Genomic DNA, 8,797 nt, shown 5'->3' on the forward strand with positions numbered 1-8,797 from the left:
GATGTATACACCCCAGGGTTCTGAAAGAGCTAAAAAATTAAATTTCTGACCTATTTCAATTAATTTGTAACCTATCATTAAAATCATCCAATGTACCTGAAGATTGGAAGATGGCCAATGTAACCCCTATATTTAAAAGGGATCCAGGGATGATCCAGGAAACTATAGACCTGTGAGCCTAACTTCAGTGCCGGGAAAAATCGTGGAAACTGTTATAAAGAATAAAATCACAAAACATTTAGATAGACATGGTTGATGGGACTCAGCCAACATGGATTTACCCAAGGGAAGTCTTGCCTCACAAATCTCCTACATTTTTTTGAAGGGGTGAATAAATATATGGACATAGGTGAACCGGTAGATGTGGTGTATTTGGATTTTCAGAAAGCATTCGACAAAGTCCCGCATGAGAGGCTTCTAAGAAAACTAAAAAGTCATGGGATAGGAGATGATGTTCTTTTGTGGATTGCAAACTAGTTAAAAGACAGGAAACAGATTAAGCCTAATCGGAGAAAATTCTTTTTCACTCAACGCACAATAAAGCTCTGGAATTTGTTGCCAGAGGAGGTGGTTAGTGCAGTTAGTGTAGCTGGGTTCAAAAAAGGTTTGGATAAGTTCTTGGAGGAGAAGTCCATTAATGGCTATTAATCAATTATACTTAGGGAATAGCCACTGCTATTAATTGCATCAGTAGCATGGGATCTTCTTAGTGTTTGGGTAATTGCCAGGTTCTTGTGGCCTGGTTTTGGCCTCTGTTGGAAACAGGATGCTGGGCTTGATGGACCCTTGGTCTGACCCAGCATGGCAATTTCTTATGTTCTTAGAGAGTAGGATGAAATGGTCAATTTTCACAGTAGAAAAAGGTAAAGAGTGGAGTGCCTCAGGGATCTGTACTTGGATCAGTGCTTTTTAATATATTTATAAATGATCTAGAAAGGGGTATGCTGATGAGGTGATTTGGAGATGACACAAAATTATGTAGAGTAGTTAAATCTCAAGCAGATTGTGATGAATTGCAGGAGGACCTTGCGAGACTGGAAGATTGGGCTTCCAAATGGCAGATGAAATTTAACTTGGACAAATGCAAAGTGATGCATATAGGGAAAAATAACCCTTGCTTTAGTTCCTCAATGTTAGGTTCTAAGGAGTTACCACCCAGGAAAGAGATCTAGATTTTCTGTTAATTGTGAACCGATGTGAGGTTACTAAACAAATGTAGGTATATAAAAACTGCAAATAAATAAATAATAAATAAAATAAATAAATAAATAGACATCATAGTGGATAATACATTGAAATTGTCAGCCCAGTGTAATGTGGCAGTCAAAAAAGTAAACAGAATGTTAGAAATTATTAGGAAGGCAATGGCAAATAAAATGGAGGATATCATAATGCCTCTGTATCACTGTTGCGTTCATGCCTCTTCACGCCCCTCGCCCCTTGCTCCACCCTCTGTACCTGGGATGCGACTCCCTTTGGTTCTGACGGACAGTGCAGCTGCGTCTTCTCTCCTCCTCTTGGCCCCGGTTCCCCCGGGCTGGCCTGACGCTACGGATCCGCCATGTTCCCGATGATGTAAGGGTGCGCGCGCGCACTCCAGACTTTGTACCAGCAAGGGCGCGAACCTCGGGGGCATCCCCCCATAGTGATGTCATCCATCTGCACTTTAAAAGGTCTTTGTTTGCTAACCTCTAACGAGTTAGCAAGGAACTCCAACGGGACTTGCTTCGGCAGTCCACGATACTTGCAACAACGATCCGCGTCACACTGGGAACCAGTCCCCACTGCTCGGCCTTTTCAAACTTACCAGGAGTACCCGCTCCATGGGGACTCCACTCTCTCTTCTTGATTTCAGATTGCCAGAACACTCAGAAGACTCCTCATTTCCTGGAAGCAATCGCAGACGTGAGCACAGTGAGTTCTATTACATAGGAATTGGTACTCACTCCACGAGGGCCTTCATTCCTATTTCTCTGAAGACTCTCTTCCATCCAAGATGTTATCGCAGGTACAGAGATCAAGAGTTACATTGGCAAGATTATAGATAGGAACTGGTACTCGCTCCATGAGGGCCCATGTTCCTAGAATCTTATACAGACTCTCTTCTACTCTAGAAGCCATTTCATATACAGCAATTGTGAGTTCTTATTACAGACTGTTTGTGGAAACCAGTGCTTGCCTTCTGCTCCTGTTCTTGAATGTACTGAAGACTCTCTGTGGCATAGAGACCATTGCAGACATCTACTATTGTGAGTGTACCATCTTGTATCCAGTATACCCTGTCTACTCACTACTTCTAGTCTCTCTCTACAGCTCAGCGACCCAGAGATTATATTCCAGTATCAGAAGGACTTCAGCCTTGCCGGATACAGCGACTCATTACTGCCACCCCTGGTGGTCCAGCTTCCAGTCTAATAAAGAACTATTGTGTTTATCTCATATTCTAGCCTAGCCGGTGGTTCCTCTCAGGATCTCCTCCTGGGGGCACTGTTATCTGCCATCGGCCCAGGGATTCACCATTTCCTCCAAGTGATCATTCCTTTCACTATTATCACCTTCTGGCTTCTGGCAGGGCCGCAAGCACTTCCTGTCGCTGGCCCTTTAAATAGGTAGAAGAGACGCGCGCTGGCGCCTAAGGGAGGGCCTGGAGAAGAAACAGCACTGTGGACAGTGGCAACCTGCCGCACAGGAAGAAAACAAAGAAGCAGGCCTCTGCACAGGCCCCGACGGGAGGAGGTGGCTTCCCTGCCGCACGAAGAGGATCCGGGGCAGCTCCATGCCGCGAGGGACAGATCGGCGGTGGCACTAGGCCGAGAAGAGGAGTGAGGTGTGCGGCCTCCCCGCCATGAGGCAGGGGATCCCGGTGGCTGCTCCGGCTGCGAAGGACGACTCCCGGTGGGTTCAGCCCTGCCGAGCAGGGCAGGAAACTGCCACAGCTTCTGAGCCACAGGAGACGGCGGCAGCAGCAGACTGCCGCGAAGAAAAGCAAGTGAGTAGAGGGGCTGCCTGCGACTCACCGCGGGTAGAACCGTAACATCAACAGGAGATGGATTCCAAGGTGCTCAGTCCTCAGCCAGTGGTACAGGAATTGACTCGGCTGGACAAGTGGGCCTGGACCCCAAGGCTACCCCCGCTGCCAGGGGAGCTTCTTCCTCTGAGGAATTGGGGATGACCACCAGACTGGTCAGCGGCAGTCTCAATGCCCTGACAGACGTCAATGCTCTCCTGGGCTCTGACATCGGTGAAGGTGTCGGTAGTACTCTAATAAGCGCGTGCAGAGATTCAAACAGTGGCTCAAAGACAGACGATGCGGCTTTAGTGCAAATGGTGTCCCAATGCTGAGATCTCGTAGCGCTTTTTCCAGGGCCAGCTGGACTCACTTCTCAAGCTCCGCCTCAAAGATTGTTGATGCCAGGATAGACTGGGCTACAATAGGCATAGCCAGATCCTCTTCAGAACCGAGAGGAGGACTGGTGGCGGACATCAGGACCAGTGGAGGCCATGACAAATCCTTGATAACTGTAAAGGACAGGTGCTCCACACCATGGGGTTACTTCGGGGGCATTGCATCTGAGGCTGATGCGTACTCATACCGGGGATGGGGACCAATTAGCTTTCCTGGATGCTTGGATCGGTCCATTCCCAGTGCCAAGGCTGAAGACGATGAACCCAATGTCTTTGGCCTGGGGGAGCTGAGCGATTGCGCATCTCCAGAGCCCCTGCATGACATTGACGCCAACGAAGCACACTGCCCCACCGAAACTGATGGCTTGATGACCATTGGTGCGGCTCCAAGGACCCTCTATGTTGATGCTTCTGATGCTAATGATCAGTCTTCCGGTGCCTGAACAGCTGGTCTATTTTCGCCACCAGGCCAGGCATCTTTTTGGGGTCATCTGTGCGCACTTACTGCTACATGAGGGTCCATGATATACATAGTCCTCATGTAACGATGGCATTGCTTAAACCCCATTGATGACATGTCATCGCAAAAGAAAAGGGACACTGTCAAAATTGATGGCGGTGGCTGTCGATGGCCATCAGGCACCAAGAGCACTACTGTCCCAGGGGATTAACTATGAAAGAAAATGTACCATAAATTCCAAAAAACCTGTCTAAGATTCTAGAGTGGATAACCAGGGGGACCTCACGTCAACCGCGCAATCCTGACACTGAAAAAATGAGCCAAAAACATCTGAAAAACTCCAGGAGAACAGAGACAGAAAGACAAACTTCATTGCGAGACTACGGGCTATGCGGAAAAGAAGAGCCTGTGGGGATCCCGCATGGATGCATGGAATAATGCATGCTGAAGCATGCTCAGAGAGGCTTGGTCAAAATACTAGCAACTTTGCCATAGGTTTTCCATGCCGGGATCCATCGACAGTTCTTAAGGATCATGTGAAAGTACAGTTCATTAGACACCTTTGAATTGTTTTTTGAAATTTGTATTAGGTCTTTTCTGTTCCAACTAATTATCATAATTATGTGTTGTCAATCCTGAGCAGTTTGTGGTTCATTTTAAAATATTGTCTAATGCATATGCTAGTAAATTCTAATCAGTTAGTCTCAAGCATGATTTTTTTTTATAAAACTTTGTCAGATCATACTTAATTATAATTTTTAATTTATTGTATGAAAAAAGAACACTGCCCTGCAAGGAGAAAGGGGCGGTCTTTTCAGAATGTGTTTTATGCTTCACTGCGAATGACCTACTGCTGAAGTAAATAAGACAAAGAAATGATGTCATGTTTCATTTAGCATTGACCTGGATTTTCTTTCAGTGTAGCATCTCTTTGGAAAACGGCTTCATGAAAATAAATCTCTAAAATTACTGTGCCTCGTAGAACAGCTAAAGAACCTACATTTTTATCTAATGCAACTTCCCCCTTCCGTCCCCAATCTATATGAAGTTGTAATGGCATGTTAATCATTTACTTTTTTTCAGAGTATTATAAATTATCTGTGTGTTCTGAAACAAGACAGCACTTAAACACCCAGCGACATTTGAAGTTGTAACCAAATGGTGTTAATTGGTGATTTTATGTAGAAACCTTTTCTTTCTAAATGAAAACCAGCAAGTGATGTGCCATCGCCTGTGCCATGTCATTGCGTCATTTATTTATTTTATTTCAGGCTTTTCTTTACCGACATTCGTCAGGGAACATCATGCCGGTTTACATGGAACAAGGGAGAGCAACATAAAGAAATCAGTTGGGTCAGACGTGCAATTTATAGTTTCACAAACAAATCGTGCTTTTAACAGACTAGAAGCATGAATCCAGAAATCAAACTGTTAGGTGCAATTGTCAGCATTGTGCCATCACTGAACTACTCCTACTTATCATTTCCAAAGTGCTACTTTACAGATACATGTTAACAGACAGTTCCTGCTCCATAGAACGTATAGTCTAATCCACTCAGGGTATGCAGACAAGACAAAATTAACAAGGTTATGATCAGGGAGAGCTAAGATATAGTATTTTAAAAGCCTTGGAAGAAAGTAGAAGAAAGGCAGTAAAAAGTAATGAAAGATTAAATGAATTTTCTTTGACATACTGGGGTCTTTAGATGATTTCATTTGATGGAGTGGTTTGGTTTTTTTTTTAATCAGATAAGATGCTTCTTTATGATCATATCAAGTGCTGAAAGGAATAAAGATAATTTTGCTAAACTAGACTGGTTGACAGTTTTTAAGTGGGAAAGATACTCATCAATTTTAATGATTTCTTATCCTCTCATTAGCAAAATACATCTGTATTTTTGGCTAAACTCTAGTGCTTAGTAAGAGATTTGAATCCATGCACCCAACTTTTGCCCATGCTTAGGCAGAATATTCTACTTCACGTGTTCCATCTATTTGCACGTGAGCTGGAGCTCAGACTAAATGAGAACGTATTCTTGAAGGAAGAGACTATTACAAATTCTGCCTAGTGAATCTGGATCTATGGGCAGCACATCGGGCAGTTCTGGGTTTCCTTAGAGAGGCGCGGCAGCGTGAACTTCATGTGGATTCTGGCCTAGACGTTCATGTGCTCTTTCTGCTTTTAAAAATAATGAGAGGAAAGCTTTTTATCTCTAGATCACTGGTCCAAATCTAGCGCCGGATGATAGGGACTTAAAACAGTGACCTATGTTAAATGAGCTGATGGTCTTGGACCAGTTCCCAGTGGACTGGGTCCATAATCGCCAACTTCACCTTTACAAATGGGTACTAACTGGCGTCTTTGTTGCCAGTCTTAATGGACAGGCTAAAGGCTGAACAGGCATTGGAAACTGAATCTATAGAAGTTAAACAGGGTTCAGGCAGTGTGGGGAAACTTGTATCGCTGCTGCCCACACAGTACCCATTCTGTGGTTAAATGGAAGAACTGGGTTTCTGGTGGTGTGAAACTGGTACCTTTCATAAGCACAAAATGTAATCATTTAATTGATTAATGGCATTAAAGATAAAGCAAATATGAGCAGTTATGGTCAAGCCCAGTTTTTAGACCAGCTTCTACACTTGCTCGAACTGTTCCTGCAAGGTGCTCTTCTCTTACTTGTATTCTTATGTACTCTTGCTGTACTGAGAGTATAATAGCACTGGGGCTTATCAAAGAAAGTTTCAAGGTATCCTATAAAATTTGTTGTGTTGCAAATAGAAAATAGCATTACTTGGTAGGATTAGGCATGTCCAGAGTTTCTATCAAGCTTTCAAGGTTTTTGCTAGATGCCAGCTATATAAAAGGCCAAAACTAATCTTTTCTATGATAAATGTGGATAAATTCAGCACAAACATTCAGGGGCGGATTTTAAAAGAGTTACGCGCCTAAGTTATGCGCGTAACCCTTAAAAACCCCCTGTGCGCGCCGTGCCTATTTTGCATAGGCGCGGCGGCGCGTGCAAGCCCCGGGACGTGCGTATGTCCCAGGCCTTGCAAAAATGGCCGGGGCATGGGCGGGGCCGGGGGCAGGGCCACGGTCTGGGGGCATGGCGGCAGTCTGGGGGCATGGCCGAGTGCCCCGACACAGCGGCCTTTGTCGTGGCCTGCCGCGCCGGCAGACAGCCAGCGTGCGTAACTCAACAAAATAAGGTAGGGGGGATTACGTAGGGCTGGGGGGTGGGTTAGATAGGGGAAGGGAGGGAAAGTGGGGGGGGGGGGAAACGGGGAAAGCCATCGGGCCTCCCCTAGGCTCGACGCGTGCAAGGTGCACATGTGTGGACCCACTTGCGCATGCCGACCCCGGGTCGGGTGTACATTTGTGCGCATCGGGTAGCGCGCACAAATGTACCCCCCGCGCGTAATTTTGAAAATCTGCCCCTAAGAGTATTATCTCACCACTTAAGACATTGCCCATCATAGAACATTTTCTGTAATGCATTGGGATCTGCTCTGTCTCAGTAAATCCTCGTTATTTAAGCAGGGGGAAATGCAAAGAGTTTTTTGCAAATAAATGTGGGCCTCTCTCATCTTTACCTACCTTCCTGAACTGTACAGCAGTGAGCTCCTCAAATAATTTTGGTAGAAGATTAACAGGCATGGGTCTCAATTCGTTTTCATGTTCTGTAACTACAGAGAAACACGATGCTGTTATAAGAAAGCAATGACATTCAAAAAAAATACATTCAAATCATATATGAACAGGGCAGGGTATAAGGTAAATTTATGGGGCTCCTGTGAATCACATTGCTGGAGTTAAAGAGGCTATTTGATAAGTGCGATATTGTGCTGGCTGATCCAGTGCATGTGTCACCGAGTCAAATCCCTCAAATGATGAAATATCATAAATATTATAAATACGCATTAGGGATGCTGGCTAGCACCATGTGATCCAGTCCTGGTTTTATCCCATTGTATGCAAGGACTTATAGTTCTGGTTTCTTTAAAGTAAGTAGGACTACAAATCCATGTACACATAGGGATGTCAAATGGCTCCAGATTTTCAGGAAGGCTGTTCCAGTCCTGGTTTTACCCAACTGCACGCAGGGCCTCATAGTCTTGCTTTTCTAAGGGAATGCAATAGGGAAGTCAGAACTACAAGTCCCTGCATGCAGTGGGGTAAACAAATGAGGACCACATCTACCTGTCCTGAAAGTCCAGAGCCAGCTGGGGACCCTGTGTCTACAGCGAAGTAAAACCATTTAAAAAAAAAAAGGAACTCTTTTTAACAACCCCAACCTGTATCCTAACATTTCCCACTGAATTGCTTCAGCTTCACTTGGAAAGCTAAACCACAAATTTGTAGGAATAGGACACATCCTTCCATATCCTCATTCCCTCACTCTTCTCTCTTTGTATCTGGAAATAAAGAAATAAAAATAAATCAGCCATATTAGAACTCGCAACTGCGGTGCTGCTGTGCTACTCTCTCAGTTCTAGAGCCCTGAAGCACAAATAGTTACCTTAAATCTTACTTTACTTTATAAACAGTTACTAAAAATAAAACTTTAGATTACATTCTTACTACATGACAAAGGTGTGGGGGTTTTTCTGGCATATTTATGTTATCTTGCTTTCTCCTTCTAACGAAATCTTGCGGTGAGTTTGTGTAATATGCACAGTACTGCACAGAGTCGCTCTCAAATTACTGTTGAACCTCAGTAATATTTCCGTAGGGCAATGGAGCCCAAATATTACCATCGCCTTCAATCTACAGAGCTGTAATATTCAATGATAGTGCTGCTGTCTCTCTGTATCGTGAGGGGCAAATTGCTCCTTTTCAGAACAGTTCATCCAGCTCCCAGGGTTCAGTGAGGTACACTAAGACACACTAAAACTATACCGAAAGCAATTTCTTACCGAAAAATATGCTAT

The 8,797-nt window shown here is 44.5% G+C and overlaps 1 long non-coding RNA gene across 1 annotated transcript in view; it reads right to left on the minus strand.

Moving 5' to 3' along the window:
* Window positions 1–8,365, minus strand: part of LOC115100249 — a 29,076-nt gene extending 20,711 nt beyond the window's left edge. Inside the window, exons 1-2 of the long non-coding RNA XR_003859009.1 lie at window positions 8,162–8,365; window positions 7,464–7,552 (exon numbers count right to left, since the gene is read on the minus strand). This is a non-coding gene — a long non-coding RNA (uncharacterized LOC115100249). The remainder of the gene's footprint in view (window positions 1–7,463; window positions 7,553–8,161) is intronic.
* Between the last annotated feature and the right edge of the window lie 432 nt (window positions 8,366–8,797).

The sequence above is a fragment of the Rhinatrema bivittatum genome, chromosome 10, assembly GCF_901001135.1.
Source record: "Rhinatrema bivittatum chromosome 10, aRhiBiv1.1, whole genome shotgun sequence".
NCBI classification, from domain to species: Eukaryota; Metazoa; Chordata; class Amphibia; order Gymnophiona; family Rhinatrematidae; genus Rhinatrema; species Rhinatrema bivittatum.